The sequence below is a fragment of the Sabethes cyaneus genome, chromosome 3 (assembly GCF_943734655.1).
Source record: "Sabethes cyaneus chromosome 3, idSabCyanKW18_F2, whole genome shotgun sequence".
Lineage (NCBI taxonomy): Eukaryota > Metazoa > Arthropoda > Insecta > Diptera > Culicidae > Sabethes > Sabethes cyaneus.
This window is the reverse complement of record NC_071355.1, coordinates 118,335,516-118,353,996: the sequence shown is the minus strand read 5'-3', so window position 1 is coordinate 118,353,996 and position 18,481 is coordinate 118,335,516. Positions and strand designations below refer to the sequence as shown.

The 18,481-nt window shown below is 51.3% G+C and overlaps 1 protein-coding gene and 1 pseudogene across 8 annotated transcripts in view; one reads left to right on the top strand and one right to left on the bottom strand.

Annotated features, from left to right (window-relative positions):
- The window catches only part of LOC128744872 (large subunit ribosomal RNA), a 3,967-nt pseudogene extending 3,807 nt beyond the window's left edge, over nt 1-160 (top strand).
- Nucleotides 1-18,481, bottom strand: part of LOC128742843 (basement membrane-specific heparan sulfate proteoglycan core protein) — a 1,551,467-nt gene that overhangs the window by 955,532 nt on the left and 577,454 nt on the right. The gene's annotated exons all lie outside the window — the stretch shown is intronic.

Here is an 18,481-nt window from a genome sequence, read left to right as displayed (position 1 = left end):
CGTCTGAGATACTGGAACGTCGGTGGCGCTGCCTAGCATCAATATATGATTTCGATACCTGAGACCTCCTACAAACGATAGGTTTACAGGCTGGGAGTTGCGAGTTGCAGAGAGGTGTACATTTCGATCCTCTCAGAATACCCTTGCAGACGAGGCACTCATAGTGGCGATCCAAGCATATCCCGATATGTTTAGAGAGACGCTTCAGAATTGCCTAGAGGTATGCGAATTTCCAGACAAATGGAAAGTCCAAAGATTGGTACTGCTGCCAAAGCCGGGGAAACCGCTTGGTGATCCCTCGTCGTATAGGCCAATTTGCCTATTGGACACGCTAGGCAAATTGCTAGAGCGGGTAATCCTAAACAGGCTAACGCCTGTGACGGAAAGTAATGTCGGACTGGCAAACGCGCAGTTTGGCTTCCGTAAGGGGAAGTCCACTGTAGATGCCATAAAGTCCGTGGTGGAGAGGGCCAAGAAGCCTATGAAACGGAAAAGGCGAGGCGATAGGTATTGTGCCATAGTCACAATCGATGTCAAAAACGCCTTTAACAGCGCTAACTGGGGTGCAATTGCGTTAGCGCTGCATAGGATGGGGGTACCGGATCATCTATGCAGGCTGCTTAAAAGTTACTTCGAGAACCGGACGCTAGTGTACGACACGGCGGACGGGGCGAAGAGGTACAAAGTAACAGCGAGTGTTCCACAGGGTTCGATTCTCGGCCCCACGCTTTGGAATGCCATGTACGATGGGGTGCTGAGGCTCGAACTACCCACTGGGGTCGATATCACTGGCTTCGCCGATGATATCGTCCTTACAATGGTAGGCGAGTTTCTGGAGGAGGTGGAAATGCTGGCATCAGATGCCATAAGCATAATAGAGGGTTGGATGGCGGGCGTCTATCTGCGATTGGCCCACCATAAGACGAAAGCGGTGATGGTCAGCAACCGCAAGTCGGCCCTAGAGGCAAAAATAATCGTTGGGGGACAGGTGATTGTCTCCAAACGAAGTGTGAAGTACCTGGGTGTCATGACAGACAACAGGCTGAACTTCACCAGCCATGTGGATTATGCTTGCGGTAAAGCGTCAACGGCGGTCACTGCGCTGTCTAAGATCATGCCGAACGGCTACGGTCCTAGCAGCAGTAAGAGACGCCTGATGGCCAGCGTTGCCATGTCGGTGCTACGATACGGTGCACCGGCGTGGGCCCCGGCTCTGGAGAGTAAGCGCAATCAGGCATGTCTGAACAAGGTGTTCAGACTGTTAGCATTGCGCGTTGCGTGCAGCTACTGTACCATATCGTTGGATGCGATTGGGGTTATTGCAGCCATGATTCCAATATGCATACTCCTAGGTGAGGATATCGAGTGCCATGGGCAGAGGAACGTCAGGGGCGCTAGGGACAGAGTAAGGCTGGACTCTATTAGGCGTTGGCAGGCGGAATGGGATCGCACCGACCATGGTAGGTGGACCCATAGGCTGATCCAGAACATATCGTCCTGGATCGGCAGAGGACATGGTGAGGTAAACTTTTTCCTTACCCAGTTTCTGTCGGGTCATGGATGCTTTAAGAAGTATCTACATACACGCGGGCGGGTAGATTCACACTTTTGCCCCGTTTGCACGGTAGCCGAGGAAACGGCGGAGCATGTGATTTTTCACTGCCCGCGGTTTATGTCCACTCGGCGGGTGATGCTTGCGGTCGTTGGGGAAGACACCAACGCCGACAACATTGTACAGAGAATGTGCGCTGAGCAGCGCGCATGGGGTGCCGTCGATAGGGCGGCAACGTCGGTGATAACGGAGTTGCAACGGCTAGAACGTTTGCAACGACAGGGCCCGACGTATCTTGCTAGGGTCAGTAATGGGCTGATTGGGCAGCCCAGACCCTAGGTGAAGGGTAGTGGCGGTACGAAATGGCAAGGGTGTTGTGTGAACCCACACACGCAAGGGACAAGTCGGAGTGCTTCGGCACGTCCTCCCTCCTGAAGTAAAACCTAACGGTAGTTCCGGGAGGGGTTCAGGAATGGGCAGCAGGATAGTTTTTAGTAGGTAGGCGCATGTTGGCACCATGTGAATCCTATTCGGCACCGTGAAGGTGCTGTCTATGAAGATTTTCTCCCTGCATAAACAATACAAAAAAAAAGATTACCCTTGCAGGCCGGTTAAGGCCCTAACCCAGCGAGGTTAAGGTGCCGAACAAAGTTGCATTCGACTTTGCGCGACTCCGTATAGCCACTAAGATGGGAGCGGGAGCGGGTACCGGCCGGGACACAACTGAGTCTAGGGTCGACCAAATACCAGTCTTTGGTTGTACCCTCAGTTGTGTGATAACAGGGGAAGGGGGGCATGTTGTGCTTGAGGGTAGCGTGGCGCAGTGGTGTTAAGAGGCGAGCGGGGCTCAACTCCTATAAGCCAACTGCGGGCGCCGTAGTGCTTGCGGGTAGCGTGGCGCAGTGGTGTAAAGAGGCGAGCGGGGCTCGATTCCTATAAGCCAGCTGCGGACACCGTAGCGTCCTGTTAGAACTCAGGACATTAAGCAAAAAAGCCGGGTCAGGAGTGCCATGGGCACATTAGGATCGGTTCCAAGAAGATCCAAATTATGGTGTACTGGACGGGCGGGAATAAACGTTTGGATTCGGCGCTATAGGGCTGACGGCTGTGCTATTCTACTACCTTAGCTAAGGAAGGGTGGTACCTTCCCGAAACGGCGAGTAGGCTAATGGTACAGCTGCCTTCCGTCCCGTTAAAACCGTGGCTGGTCTCTAGGTACATTCAAAGCTCGTCACTCACGTCAAAGTGCGGTGGTGTAGGCTCAGATGATACATTCCTGACTAACGCTGATCGGATGCTGACATCCCTGCCCCCATGAAGGGTAGGGGGGAGTGTCCCTAGCCATGGTCTCCCTGCTTGCATAGATCACCATGGGATCGTTAAGGCGACTACACAATAACGAGCGGAGATAGCGGCCTAGAATTGGGACCCATACGAATGGAAAAGTTCCTAAATTTTAATGAGGGCTCGAATACGGGTGCTACTAGTGGCAAAGATGATATCTTTGCCAAAAGTAGTAAGTTGGCAAGATCACCAATGAAAAAGACAGGTAGCCCCCCGTTATCGGGGGCGCGACCCAAGAAGGGAAACCCGCCGAAATCGGGGGCACAGCCCATACAGGGAAGCCCCCCGGAAACGGGAGCGATACCGAAAAGGAAGTTGACTCCACCAAAGTCTAACACCCCAGTTAGAACGCCGGTGGCCACCGCTGCTAGCTCAGCCAAGAGGGCGAGCGACAGCGGTAGGCAAATGTCAACGGAGGGCGTGGTGCACCCTCTTGAGGCGGAAGTTGGGCTTCCTCCAGCCAGTAGCAAGCTGGGGGAAACCAAAAGGTTGGTGGACGAGTTGTACTCGTTCATCAACTCTAGGTCAAATGCCCACCTCGACATTGAAAAGCTGGCGGTGAGCCTCCGCTCTACCGTCATAGCTGCCGATGTGGAGAGGCAAGAGCTTCTGCAGCGATGCGAAATCGCCGAAGCTCTGGTCATAGCCGCTAAGGCTGTGGCCATACCTAGTCAGGCGCGTACGCCGCTTGCCAAGCACAAGGCAGCTACGCCCGACCATGGACCAACGCTGGTAGCCAAGAGGCAGCGGACTTCGGCTCGCGCCTCCACCAGCGAACGCGCAGAGGCGGTCCCGGATGGTGCTGCCGGGACCGGGGAGGAAGAATGGCGGGTGGTTAGGCGTAAATCGCCTAAACCGCCGAGGCCGAAACCGAGCGAGGCTGCGGCTGCAAAGCCAAAGCCAAGGCGCGTCCATAAGGGCGACGCCTTGGTAGAGATGCTGACAGGTAAGCTGTCGTATGCTGAACTACTGCGTAAGGTTCGGGTGGACCCCAAGCTGCAGGAGCTTAGGGCCAATGTAGTGAAGACCCGCCGAACCCAGGCCGGGTATATGCTCTTCGAGCTTAAAAAGGACCCAACGGTCCAGAGTTCGAATTACAGGAAACTGGTTGAGCAGTCCCTGGGCGAAGCGGGCCAAGTAAAGGCGCTGTCGCAGCGTGTTCTTGTCGAGTGTAAAAACCTCGACGAGATTACGACGACAGTTGACCTGAGTGATGCTCTGCGGAATCAGCTTAAGGTTGATGTGGCACCCGCAGACATCCGGTTGCGGAATGCATACGGAGATATGCAAACTGCAACCTTAAACGTGCCGGTGGAAATCGCCAACAAGATGTTGGCGTCCGGCAAAATTAAGGTGGGGTGGTCAGTATATACACTGACGTCGAAACGGCGTATACAACGCTGTTTCAAGTGTATGGGTTTTGGACATCGGACGGCCAAGTGTAATGCCCCCGATTGGTCTAAGCTGTGCAGGCGGTACGGCGAAGATGGTCACTTCGCCAGGGGATGTAGCAAACCCCCCAGGTGCTTGCTCTGCACAGCCGAAGCGGGAAATAAGCATGCCACAGGTGGCCCACTGTGTGCGGCTTATAGGCAAGCCTTGCAACGATAATGGTGCAGGTTACAGATTAACCTAAACCACTGTGAAACGGCACAGGAGTTGCTTTGACAAACGGCAGCCGAAACGGGGTGCGATATTGCCATTATCGCGGATCCCTACCGGGTCCCCCGTCATCGACAAGGGTCAGATGGCAGCGATCGCCGTGATGGGTAGATACCCGATCCAGGAGGTGGTGTCGTCCGACCAAGAGGGGTTCGTGATTGCTGTGGTTGATGGCGTCTGCATCTGTAGCTGCTACGCTCCACCTAGGTGGTCGCCGGAGCAGTTTGACCGGATGCTAGACGTGCTCACCGACGAACTCACGGGCCGCAAGCCCGTTGTCATTGGAGGAGACTTCAATGCTTGGGCTGTCGATTGGGGTAGCAGGTGCACTACCCCGAGGGGACAAAGCTTGCTGGAAGCTCTGTCCAAGCTGGATGTAAGTCTGGCTAACGTGGGATCCGTCAGTACCTTTTGTAGGGGGGTACAACAATCGATCATCGACATCACCTTCTGCAGCCCAACGTTGCTTGCCAACATGAGCTGGAGGGTGTCAGATGAGTACACGCATAGCGATCACCAAGCTATACGGTACACGATTGAACGACGGACGCTACGGCCACGCGGGGTGAAGTCGACAGGGTGGAGGTGGAAAGTGAAGTCCTTCGACAAAGACCTGTTCGTTGAAGCACTCAGTGCAGAGAGCACCCGCTCGAACCTGAGTGCTCGTGAGCTGACCAACGTCCTAGTACGGGCATGTGATACCACTATGCCCAGGACGGGGCAGCCAATGAACGGTCGTCGCTCGGTATACTGGTGGAGTGATACCATTGCACAGCTCCGTTCCAGGTGCCACAGAGCGAAAAGGCTAGCGCAGAGAGCCCGGACCGATGCAGAAGCTGAAGCTCGGGGAGTCGAACTTAGAGTGGCAAGGTCGGCGCTTAAGAAGGAGGTTAGGCGTAGCAAGAAATCCTGTTTCCAGGAGCTATGTCGCGATGCGGATTCAAACCCCTGGGGAGGTGCATACCAGGTGGTGATGAAAAAGATGAAGGGTACATCTGCGCCGCAGGAAACCTGCCCCCAAAAGCTGAAAGTCATCGTGGAAGGGCTCTTTCCGCAACACGATCCAGTTTGGTGGCCTCCGACCCCGTACGGTCAATCGAATGACGTCCTCACTCCGGTCACGAATGAGGAACTGATCGTAATTGCCAGGGGTTTGAAAACGAAGAAAGCGCCCGGTCCTGACGGGATTCCGAACGAGGCACTCAAAGTGGCGATCCAAGCATATCCCGATAAGTTTAGAGAGACGCTTCAGAATTGCCTTCAGAGGTATGCGAATTTCCAGACAAATGGAAAGTCCAAAGATTGGTACTGCTGCCAAAGCCGGGGAAACCGCCTGGTGATCCCTCGTCGTACAGGCCAATTTGCCTATTGGACACGCTAGGCAAATTGCTAGAGCGGGTAATCCTAAACAGGCTAACGCCTGTGGTGGAAAGTGATGTCGGACTGGCAAACACACAGTTTGGCTTGTTAGGCTGGGGTGCAATTGCGTTAGCTCTGCATAGAATGAGGGTACCGGATCATCTATGCAGGTTGCTTAAAAGTTACTTCGAGAACCGGACGCTAGTGTACGACACGGCGGATGGGGCGAAGAGGTACAAAGTGACAGCTGGTGTTCCACAGTGTTCGATTCTCAGCCCCACGCTTTTTTTTTTTTTTTTTTTTTAACGAGTAGGGAAATCTGCTATCAGACACCTGAGAAGACAGCTCAGGGAGTGGGGTTTGGTATCCCGTGAAGATCGTGACCCACTAAAACCCTACTCGAGTCTCCAGCCTCAATCCCCCCTGGAACCACCTTATCGGTATTACTTCAGGGAGGGGCTATTGTGCTTAACGCACACTCTTAGATAACTACTGGACTATGGTAGTTAGGCTGTTTATTCGCCGTTGATCGGCTTTCCAGCGGTTTTGTAGCTCAAGAACGATCTGAGTAGCAGCCGCATTGACCGCACCCCAGACGTCCGAGCTAGAACACATCCTTTGGACTAAGTTATCCGGAGTAGTGTCCTGTCCGCTAACTGCCATCATGTTGCTTCTCACGCCCGCGAAACGAGGGCACATGAAGAAAGCATGTTCTGCAGTTTCCTCGACGTCCGCGCATTCCGGACACTCGGGGGACTCCGCATGCTCAAACTTGTGCAGATACTGTCTAAAACAACCATGCCCTGACAGAATCTGTGTCAGGTGGAAGTTGACTTCGCCATGGCGCCTGTTGACCCATCCGGATAGTTCCGGGATAAGTCGATGTGTCCACCGGCCTTTTGTGGAATCAGACCATGCCCGCTGCCATGTGATCATCGAGGCCGATCTTGTGGTACTCCGTATGCCTCTAGTTCCACGTTGGTTGAAGCACTCTACGTCCTCGCTGATGATGATACCAATAGGCATCATACCCGCTAAGATGCAGATTGCGTCATGTGAAACTGTGCGATACGCACTCGCCACTCTTAAGCACATGAGACGATAGGTGCTTTCCAGCTTGGCTAGATAGCTTTTGGTACTTAACGCCGATGACCACACCGGCCCGCCATACCTGAGTATGGACTGGACCACGTTGGCTAAAAGCCTTCGCTTGCTGCCATATACCGCAGAGCTATTAGACATCATACGAGACAATGCCGAAATAGCTGTGGAAGCCTTCTTGCAGGCATAGTCGACGTGGCTCCCGAACTTGAGCTTGTCGTCGACCATGACTCCAAGGAGTTTTAAGGACCGCGTTGACGAAATAGTGCAGTCCCCGACGCTGATATTTGCTTGCTGCACCGACTTGCGGTTGTTCACCACAATAACCTCCGTTTTATGATGCGCTAGGTCCAGTTTCCTGGATCGCATCCAATCTTCAACAATGCTTATAGAGTGGGCAGCCGTCAACTCAACCTCTCTGATAGATTCGCCGTAGACTTCCAAGGTGATATCGTCCGCAAAGCCGACAGTCACCACCCCTACCGGGAGCTTTAGCCTCAACACCTCGTCATACATGACGTTCCACAACACCGGGCCCAGTATGGAACCTTGCGGAACCCCTGAGGTGATTGGAACGCATTTCTGACCCTCCTTCGTGTTGTAGCATAGCACACGATTCTGGAAATAATTTTCCAGAATTCTGTACAGCGACACCGGCACTTGGACGCTCCGAAGCGAGCTGGCTATGGAGTCCCAGCTAGCGCTATTAAACGCATTTCTCACGTCGAGCGTGACAACTGCGCAATAACGAATACCTGTCCTCTTGGGCTGGATTGCCACCTCAGCTGTCTTAGTGACAGACAAGATGGCATCCACCGTAGATTTGCCTTTTCGGAAGCCGAATTGGTTCCTTGACAGACCGTTTGTACCCTCCGTGTACTGTACGAGTTTGTTAAGGATAACCCTCTCCAGCACCTTGCCGGCAGTATCTAGTACACAGATCGGCCTATATGACGAGGGGACACCCGGAGGTTTTCCCGGCTTCGGCAATAGGACCAGGTTCTGTCGCTTCCATCTGTCCGGGAAGTGGCCAGCTTCCAGGCATCTATTCATTACTGCCCCGAATAATTCGGGAGCCTCCAGAATAGCCGCTTTAATGGCCATATTCGGGATACCGTCTGGCCCCGGTGCCTTGCTCACCTTTAGGGATTTAGCGATATCGACGAGTTCCTCGTTCGTAACCGTCACTTCCTCCCCGACTTCCAAACCGCCGTCGCCCACGTTACTTTGGATGTTCGGCTGGGAGGCCGACCATCCTACGCTATGGTCTGAGATACTGGAACGTCGGCCGTGGGACGACTCAGCGGCCTGGGGCCAGGGCCTTGGCTCGTGGCGCGGAAAGAGGCCCTCGATGATTCGCTCCAGCATCTCTGGTGATTGCTCAGCGGGCGCCATTACGCCCTTGGTCTTTGCCATTACGACCCTGTAGGCATCACCCCACGGGTTCGCATTGGCACTAGCACATAACCTTTCAAAGCAGTCTCGTTTACTAGCTTTTATCCCACTCTTAAGCGCTGCGCGTGCAGCAACAAGTGCTACTCGACATTCAACCCTGCCTTCATCCGAACGAGCTCTTTGCATAATTCTCCTCGCACGAAAGCAGGCTCCGCGGAGTTCCGCAATTTCATCTGTCCACCAGTAAGCCGGTGACCTGCCATACCTAGGTCGACCTTTCCTAGGCATGGTAGCGTCACACGATCGCGACAGTACCTCAACCAAATGATCAGCGTTCGGATCGGGCATACCGCGATCACCGCACTCTCTCCGGATCGCTTCCACAAATACTTCGGGATCGAAGTATGATGTCTTCCATCCACGGGTGGTTGGAGTGTTGGCTCTACTCGCCACCTGCCGCCTCGTTATCTGACCGACACCATAGCGGACCGCCTGATGGTCACTGTGAGTGTAGCCATTATCTACCCTCCAGTCTCCTATCAGACCAGGACTGCCAAATGTCACGTCGATGATAGACTCCGCACCGTTCCTACTGAAGGTACTTGTGGTGCCGACGTTGGCCAAATCTACGTTGAGCTTTGCCAGAGCCTCAAGCAGAATCCGACCCCTATGGTTCGTGCGACGACTTCCCCACTCTACCGCCCAAGCGTTAAAGTCTCCCGCCACAACCACCGGCCTTAGACCAGTCAGCACAACTGATACTCGGTCTACCATCCGCGTAAACTGCTCGATAGACCATCTCGGCGGAGCATAACAGCTGCAGTAGAACACTCCACCCACTTTGGCAACCGCAAATCCCTCGTCTGCGGTTGACACAACCTCTTGAACCGGAAACCTGCTTGTCGTCCATATAGCCGCCGTCCCGGACCCATCCGACACCCAGTTGCCGTTTCCGGCAGGGACGCGATATGGGTTCGAGATGATGGCAACGTCCGTTGCCGACTCGGAAACTGCTTGGTGTAACAGCTGCTGAGCCGTGCTGCAGTGGTTCAGGTTGAGTTGTGTCACTTGCACTATGATCGTGGCTTGGTCGCCGGCACACCAGCCGGACACCTTGGACCTCCCGTTACGTGCTTTGCGTCCCTTTTACCGGTACAGATCAAGCACTGGGGAGGCTCCGCGCAGTCCCTTGCTTTATGGCCAGCACTGCCACATCTCCTGCACAATTGGCTCCTATCTGGCCCTTTGCAGTTCCAGGCCTTATGCCCGTGCTCGAAGCATCGGAAGCAAGCCTCCGATTGCTTCAGCACGCTTAGTGGGCATACCGACCACCCCACTTTTAGCCTAGCAGCTTTCAGGGCTTCATTTCCGTCCGCCAGCGGAAGTCGTATGGTGGCTACCTGGGTCTCGACAGGACCCTTACGCAGGCGAACCGCCTCGGTTGCCACCACCACTCCACTTTGCTCTTTGAGGGCCTGTACGACCTCACACACATCGGTGATCTCATCCAGGTTTTTAAGCTGGAGAGTCATTTCTGGTGTGAGAGCACGTACCTGCACTCCCTCCCCGAGCACTCCTTCCGCTATCGACTTATATGCGGAACTCTTCTTGGTGGCGTCCTTCTTCAACTCAAGGATCATTTCGCCCGTGCGTGAGCGGCGGATGCTCCGCACGTCCGCGCCCAGGTCCTTGAGTAGGGCATCTCCTCTCATGGCCTTCAGAACCTCCGAGTATTTCGACCCGTCGGTTTTCAGGATAAGAGCGTCGCCCTTTTTCGCTCGCTTCCCTGTCGGTTTAGGTGAAGCTTTCTTTTTGGTGGAGCTTCTTCTTTTCTTCCGCTTGGCCGTGACCTCGATCCACGGGCCACCCGTCTTGGTGTTTCCCGCTGCTTGGTCGGTTGGCTCCACCAACTCGCTAGCCTGAGGGCTTTTACCGATCAGGCGTTTTTTTGGTCCACCAGGGGTGCCATCCCCCGGGGACTGTCTCAGACGCTTAGCAGATGCCTTACCGCTGTTGGTAGCGCTCTCCGTGGCTTCCAGGGCCACGTTGCGACACGCCGTCAACGAGCAGGCATCCGTTTGTACCGACTTCGACGCCTTCACGGTCTTCACCTCTCCTACATGCGCCACGAGGTCGTTATGCACTTTGGTCGCAGCACACAAGGTTCTCCGAAGCATGAGCAAGCTCTGCTTCAGGTCCTTGGAGAAATTGCCGCGACCTGACGTGAACTCGATGATTAAATCGAGCTGCTGTGACGCGGCTACCACTTTGGGTAGTTCCTCTCTATTCTTTCCCATCGCCTTGATTAGCGATGGGCCGTTCATCGCTGTGTCTGGCGTGGCAGGCGTACCGCTGCCCTTGCCACCCACACTAGCACTTCGGGTTGCATCCTTCTCCACCCTTGGTGGAGAACGTTGGATGCCTCCCCTCGCGAACGGGTTTTCCACCGTATCCGCACTTGCTGTAAATTTGTTTAGAAGACTCATTCTGATTCTAAAGGGTCCCCCTTCAAGCCGCTATCCAAACCCATTTGAAGTAGTCGCTTTAATGATCCCATGGCGATCTATGGAACAGGGAGAACCATGCGAGGGTTGGGGCAGCGCCTTATGGGCAACTGCACCTCAGAGCCAGATCGGCGTAAATCAGGAAAAAGCATCTGAACCTACTCCCGCCCGGTGGTCGCCGGTCGATAGATTTGGAACGTACTTGAAGGCCTGCCAGGTTTTACGGGACGGAGACACATGCACCGTTTGCCACCTCGCCGTTTCAACTCGCTATCACGTGACTTTACTAGGGGAGCTCGTCGCAAATGCCAGCCCTAAGTCGTGTTGTATATCGTGTCCGAATCATGTCCAATAACATAGCCGCCAGTTTACCGAAGTTGAAACCTTACTGGCATCGGCCCCAATGGGTCCCAACGGACCGTTCAGACACCTGGTAGACCAGAAGTTTAAGGTCTAGGTGTCCCTCTCTCCCTGTCTGTTTACAACCACGGGTCCAACCAGAGGGGAGTTTCTGGTTTTTCCCGGGACTTGGTTGTATTACCAGCTGGCACCACGAGGAGGTAGGGGTAAGAGTTGCTATAACTGAAAGTGGTCAGGTTACACTGTTATAGCCATTCACCAGCCAGCCCCACGCTTTGGAATGCCATGTACGATGGGGTGCTGAGGCTCGAACTACCCACTGGGGTCGATATCACTGGCTTCGCCGATGATATCGTCCTTACAGTGGTAGGCGAGTTGCTAGAGGAGGTGGAAATGCTGGCATCAGACGCCATAAGCATAATAGAGGGTTGAATGGCGGACGTCAATCTGCGATTGGCCCACCATAAGACGAAAGCGGTGATGGTCAGCAACCGCAAGTCGGCCCTAGAGGCAAAAATAATCGTTGGGGGACAGGTGATTGTCTCCAAACGAAGTGTGAAGTACCTGGGTGTCATGACAGACAACAGGCTGAACTTCACCAGCCATGTGGATTATACTTGTGGTAAAGCGTCAACGGCGGTTACTGCGCTGTCTAAGATCATGCCGAACGGCTATGGTCCTAGCGGCAGTAAGAGACGCCGTTGCCATGTCGGTGCTACGATACGGTGCACCGGCGTGGGCCCCGGCTCTGGAGAGTAAGCGCAATCAGGCATGTCTGAACAAGGTGTTCAGGCTGTTAGCATTGCACGTTGCGTGCGGCTACCGTCCAATCGCATCCAACGATATGGGGTTATTGCAGCCATGATTCCAATATGCATACTACTAGTTGAGGATATCGAGTGCCATAGGCAGAGGAACGTCAGGGGACAGAGTAAGGCTGGACTCTATTAGGCGTTGGCTGGCGGAATGGGATCGCACCGACCATGGTAGGTGGACCCATAGGCTGATCCAGAATATATCGTCCTGGATCGGCAGAGGTCATGGTGAGGTAAACTTTTTCCTTACCCAGTTTCTGTCGGGACATGGATGCTTTAAGAAGTATCTACATACGCGCGGGCGGGTAGATTCACACTTTTGCCCCGTTTGCACGGTAGCCGAGGAAACGGCGGAGCATGTGATTTTTCACTGCTAGCGGTTTACGTCCACTCGGCGGGTGATGCTTGCGGTCGTTGGGGAAGACACCAACGCCGACAACATTGTGCAGAGAATGTGCGCTGAGCAGCGCGCATGGGGTGCCGTCGATAGGGCGGCAACGGCGGTGATAACGGAGTCGCAACGGCTAGAACGTTTGCAACGACAGGGCCTGACATAGCTTGCTAGGATCAGTAATGGGCTGATTGGGCAGCCCAGGCCCTAGGTGAAGGGTAGTGGCGGTATGAAGTGGCAAGGGTGTTGTGTGAACCCACACACGCAACGGATAGGTCGGAGTGCTTAGGCACGTCCTCCCTCCTGAAGTAAAACCTAACGATAGTTCCGGGAGGGGTTCAGGAACGGGCAGCAGGATAGTTTTTAGTAGGTAGGCGCATGTTGGCACCAATCCTATTCGGCACCATGTAGGTGCTGTCTATGAAGATTTTCTCCCTGCTTAAACAATACAAAAAAAAAAACAGACTACCGATGCTTGGAGGTTGTGTCGCTGCCGGTGTTGCACAAAGCCGCGCGCGTCGCGTTGGTGCCGTCGTCGAGGTGACGGTGCGGTGCGATGCGGTGCGTGCGTGCGGTGCGATGCGGTGCGTGCGTGAGATGCGTGCGTTCCGATGTCCAACGGTTAACGACTACGACGACACACTGGGCGTGCTTGCGTGCGTGCCTCCGTGTGTTGTCCTCTGCTTTCAGGGGGGCGATGCACAGGAGGGCGCGCGCGCGCTCGTTACTGTCACGTTGTACCGTCGTTGAAACGTGTAGGTTCATACAAACACCCGATAGTCACAATTGTGTTGTTACACCACCACCACCATGCCTGCACCATGCAGTACGTGCGTGCGTGCGTACGCGAGATAGAGCGAGCCGGCGGTCCCCGCTATCGGGGTGGGCGTTCGAGATGAGCAGGAGGGATGGAAAATGAGAAGACCAGTCCGGTGCGGCCTGGTGTCCGATGATTGAGCACGCTTCGTGGGCGCAGGTCCGTGCGCGGATGAACGGATAGCCAGGTAGCCAGTCAGCCGCCAGGTAGCCAGATAGCTAGGTAGCCTGCGAACGAACAACGGAACCACCGGGTAGAGGTGATAGAGTGAGAGCGCAGTGCAGTTGTTGTAAAACTATAAAATAAAACTAAAGTTTTATTCACTTAACGCGGATGCGGTGTGTTTTTTTGCACAAAGTATGTTTTATTCTCGACAGTAGGATGATAGTCGATCATCAGTCAGTCAGGGTCAGGGCGCGCAGGGTCGTTGCAATGTGCAGCGTAGCCAGGCGCTACCCAAGCACCAAGGATGAACACAACGGCGGCGTATACACGGGACGGTATGTACGACGGTAGTCCTAGACGGACACCTCTAAGTCTCAAGACTTAAGGTACTATTACACTAGCATATAAATATGGTCGATGGTGCCATATGAAATATGGCTCATATATCAATATGACACGCAAGGTATGGCAAGAGCTATTATACTAAGCCATATAAATTTGGCCAATTTCTATGACAGGCAGCCTTGTCAGTTTATATGTTTTCATATATATGGCAAGGTAAAATATGGCAATTACACCAGTATGACCAACAAAGACATATGAAACAATGACCAGTATGAATTTTGTTGACATATATGGCAAACCTATTACACCGGGACATATATATTTGAGGCGTGATTCACTTTTTGTCCAAAAAAACGCTATAATTTGGGTAACAGAAATTTTAAAGTTAATAAAAAAAGTTTTGTTACCTATATTCGTATTTGATTTAAAAGTAAAGTGGCAACAGGAGTTTTTCGATTATTTAGAATATATGTTTTTCGTCCAATTCGAAAATTCACCTGCATAATATGATAAAAGCAAATAGCGAAAAGCCACTGGTTCCGGGACGAATATGTTGGGGTCATAATCATTGTTGTTGTTCAGGATAAAGCCGGTGTGGTTCGTCCTGTTTTGTCTTCATTATACTCTTCCTGGGTCACTCATGGCCAATTTCCCAGGCGTCTCAGAAGTCACCTCCGACTTGGTAGGGCTATTTTCCATATTGGGCCCTTCTGTGCCTACTGCCGATGCGGGTCTTGAAGAGAACGGTTTTCGGAAGGCTCACAAAACTCGTCAGCAGCTTAGAACCGGAATGGTTCGTTTTGTTTTAAGCTCCATTCAACTCTTTGGCTATTCGCCCAGGCGTTTCTGAAGTCGCAGTTTTTATATTTAAAAAGTAAAAAATGTCGCTTTAGACCTGGACGAGCCTTCTCACACGTTAAGGGGGGGGGGGGGGCTACTCTGGAATGTCGAAAAATAATGGATGTTTCGTATGTTGGAATTATAGTTAAGTGTTGGGGTAATTTGGTTATAGACTGAGGTATATTCGAACGTGTATATTATGTTTTTTGAATGCCAAAATAGGGATTATTATGCTGGAGGCAGCAGGGCGCGTGGATGCTCTCTAGAAAATAGTTCTTTGCAGGCGGTACGTGCTGGGAACCAACGAAGTATCGATAAAAGGATTTCAAGGATGATTTTGAAGCTTTAAGTCAATACCTAAATTGTTACGTAGCGGTTTTTGAAAATTCGAAAAGTTACCAAAATGGCTGCAATTTTTCCAAAAGAAAGGCAATTTCAAATGGCCAATTGCGAGCTCATGAAAACTGAAAAATTGAGATATCTCAAAACGGCTACGTAACAATTTAGATAATTCATTTTTACATGCTGAAAAAAAATTTCAGCAATATCGGAGCACGAGATTCTGAGATACACGTACCGCCAGCTGAAAAAACATGGTTTCGAGAAAAACGTGTTTAAAGTTTAGTTCAGCGAAGTACTTCTCTAAAGGTGACCCCACAGTTTTCGCTGTAACTTTCCAACGAGATCAGATGAGAAAAGTCCTTCTGGTATGACATTTCTGAAGGTATAAGCTTCTCGAAAATGCAAAAGAAATAATATTCGATTTTTCCGACTTTCCAGAGTAGGGTCCCCCCTTAAGTCCATCTATTCTTGGAGCTGATGGGGTTGCTGTATAGAACCGTTTTCCTTAGTACGTGTCCGGTTCACCGTAGCTTACCGACTTTCGCCAAATGTAGGTTGCACGTTGGTAAACTTCTCAACTAGTGTCTGTTGCTCTTGGTTCTGCTCTGCTACTTTTTGCTTTGATCTTGTACTCCGCCAAAAGTTGTCCGCAAAAACGCACATGTCCTCCATGAACATTGTCAAATTTATAAAAACTATCGGTCTAATGGAGAGTTTGTAAATTGTCAGGTTCGTACGACGGCTTATGTCTGATGATCGCAGTGCCTTGCGAAGGGCAAAGTAGGCTCGATGTCCTGCTTGAATACACCACTGGATGTCCTTATTTGTGATGTTGTCCGCGGCTACTCATTTACTAGTGGTAGGGTTGTCAAGTCTGAAAATTACAAAAACCGGCTGGTCGGTCCTGCCTTCCTGCAATGTGGGGGGGGGGGGGGTTGTGGCAGTATAGCATTGGAGGATTTGCCTGGAACGGTTGACAGTTTCCCGTGTAATGGGAAGAACAGTCAGTTGTGGAGATAGCGAACGGTAGGACCTCACAGTCGAAACCAGAACGAACATTGAATTGATTATTGAAGTGTAGCAGATATAGTAGGCATAGCATACCTATAGTAGAAATTTATATAAAGAGTGACATTGAGTGTAAAACCGATCATTAGCATTTGAGAAGCACTCGAATAAACATTGTTTTAAATAGCTGTCTACAGAAGATAGCTAGTATCAGAGTGCCAACTACTTGCTTCTGGCGCTAGTGGTGGACAATTTAATGTATACATATTACCGCCAGAAGCAAAGTATTGTCACTGCAAAACTGGCTATTTATCTTCAATAATCCACTGCTCAGGATTGCTAATAAATTTATCAAAAAATTTACAAATTAGACAAAAAGTACAAATCCGGCTTCATATATCGGAAAACCGGCCTATGTGCAGGATTGACCGGCCACCGACTTTGCAAGTGAAAAACCTGTCGGACCGGCCAAAAACCGGCCACTTGGCAACCCTACCAGTGGTTCGTCGCAGTCAACGATTACCGGCTGCAAAAAAGGCATGTTCGTCTTTTTTGAGTCTCTGTCATTCATGTATTTGGTCTTCGACGCATTTGTTTTAAGCCCAATCCTCCTAGCCTAGTTCAACGTTCCTAGTCCCTGGTTCAACGCAACTGGCCTCCGCCTTGGCAAGGTTATTGGTTTTAACCCCTTTCCTCCCAGCGTTACGAAAACGCAACGCACTCTTATCTCAATTCTAGGGAAGGCTAGGTTTGAGATATTAACTTGGGTCCTAAGAAACAAAGAAAGAAATCTAATCGACATGTTTTTTTCCAAAGCTCAGATGTTTTTTGCATGCCAGGAGGGCATTGGGTTAAAAGGCCACTGCGACAATCTTATTGATCGTCTTTTTGGGGCAAGCTCCGATTGCTGTACACAGTTTACGGACTGCTCATACCCATTGATGGAGTTGAGCCGGATAGTTGTAATCCTGTGCCCCAATTCGGTACTACGCGGTTAATAAACCTAATGAACGTTGCGGGATTCAGGAGTAAAAAGGAAACTTTCGAAGAAATTTTAAAAATAACCACGCTAATAATTTTCGCGTGGGACTCTAAATAGGTGGAAACTCCGCAATATAAACAATCTTTAATTTTTTTAAGTTAACAGAAAAGCAATAATTTGTGTTTTGATTTTGTTAAATTGTCAAATGCACATAGCAATAACTCTGAAATCTATTGAGAATTGAAGATAGACAATGTTAATACTCTGATAAATGTTACATACAACGCATGTAGCATGTATATATGCTGTATGTAGCATGTATGTATGAAGAATCCTATTATTAAAACGAGGTCGTATCTTGTCACAACTCCTCTTATTTCCCCCCCCAGAAAACATTTCTGGCTGCGCCCGTGCCAAAATGGCGAAGTTGCAAAAGGAGGCAGAACGGAAGTTGACCTAAGAATGCTTATGGAAGGCTGTAGTGTCGCAGTACCCAATTTCTACGAGATCAAAAGGGATGGAAGGAGTTGTTTGTCCTATCTTCAAAAAGCGTGATCGGCTCCGACTGGTCGTACTAGCGCGAGCATTTTTATCACCCGACAGATCTAACAGAAATGTCAGGAACGCAACGTGCCCATGGATCATATCGTTATTGACATTAAAGCAGCAGATAATGTATGAACACGTGTTTACGGACAAACTGACACGACCGATCAGAACTATTGAATCGAGTGATTGTTTCGCGCGCATCTCTCGGGACACTCTCAATTTCCTTCGAGAAGCGGCTTGGGTTTAGACGATGTGACGGCTTAGCCTGCATGCTTTTCAACATTGCTCTTGAGGGGGTGATCTGAAAACAGGACATCCGAACAAAAGGCACGGTTTATAGTATGGGTATAGAACTTCTAGTCTTTGCAGATGACTTTGATGTCATAGCCTGGATCTTTGCGACGGAGACGATAACCGTTGACGGCGACGAATTAGAAGTGGTAGATGTGTACGTGTATTTGGGCTCGCTGGTGATCGCGGACAACACTAGCAAGGAGAACCAGCGGCGCAAACAAGTGGAAAATCGGGCTTTTGCCCTTCGTAATACACCGCGGTACGAAGCTGATAATGTACATAGCCCTCATTAGACCGGTAGTTCTTTATGGATTTCAAGCTGCGACGCTACTCACCGGGACATTCCCTTCCTTGCCGTGTTCGACCGGAAGGCATTAGCGGAACTAGCGCACATTTCTAGGGGGGCTATAGTCCCCGGTATTTTTTTCGACCATTTTTTTGGTCGGCCAGGTCCATTTTTCTAGAAGGGTAAATCTAAGCCCCTCCTCACCGCCCCTCCCCACTAGTTCCGCCAATGCCGGAAGGTGCTGCGGATAATAATATTGATAATACAAACTGAAAGCAGAGAACTACAGGCGCTACTTGAAGACTCTAATCGTACATCTGGTTTCCAACATGCGAAAAGGCTGAACTCGAAAGCAATTTGCGGCTGCTAA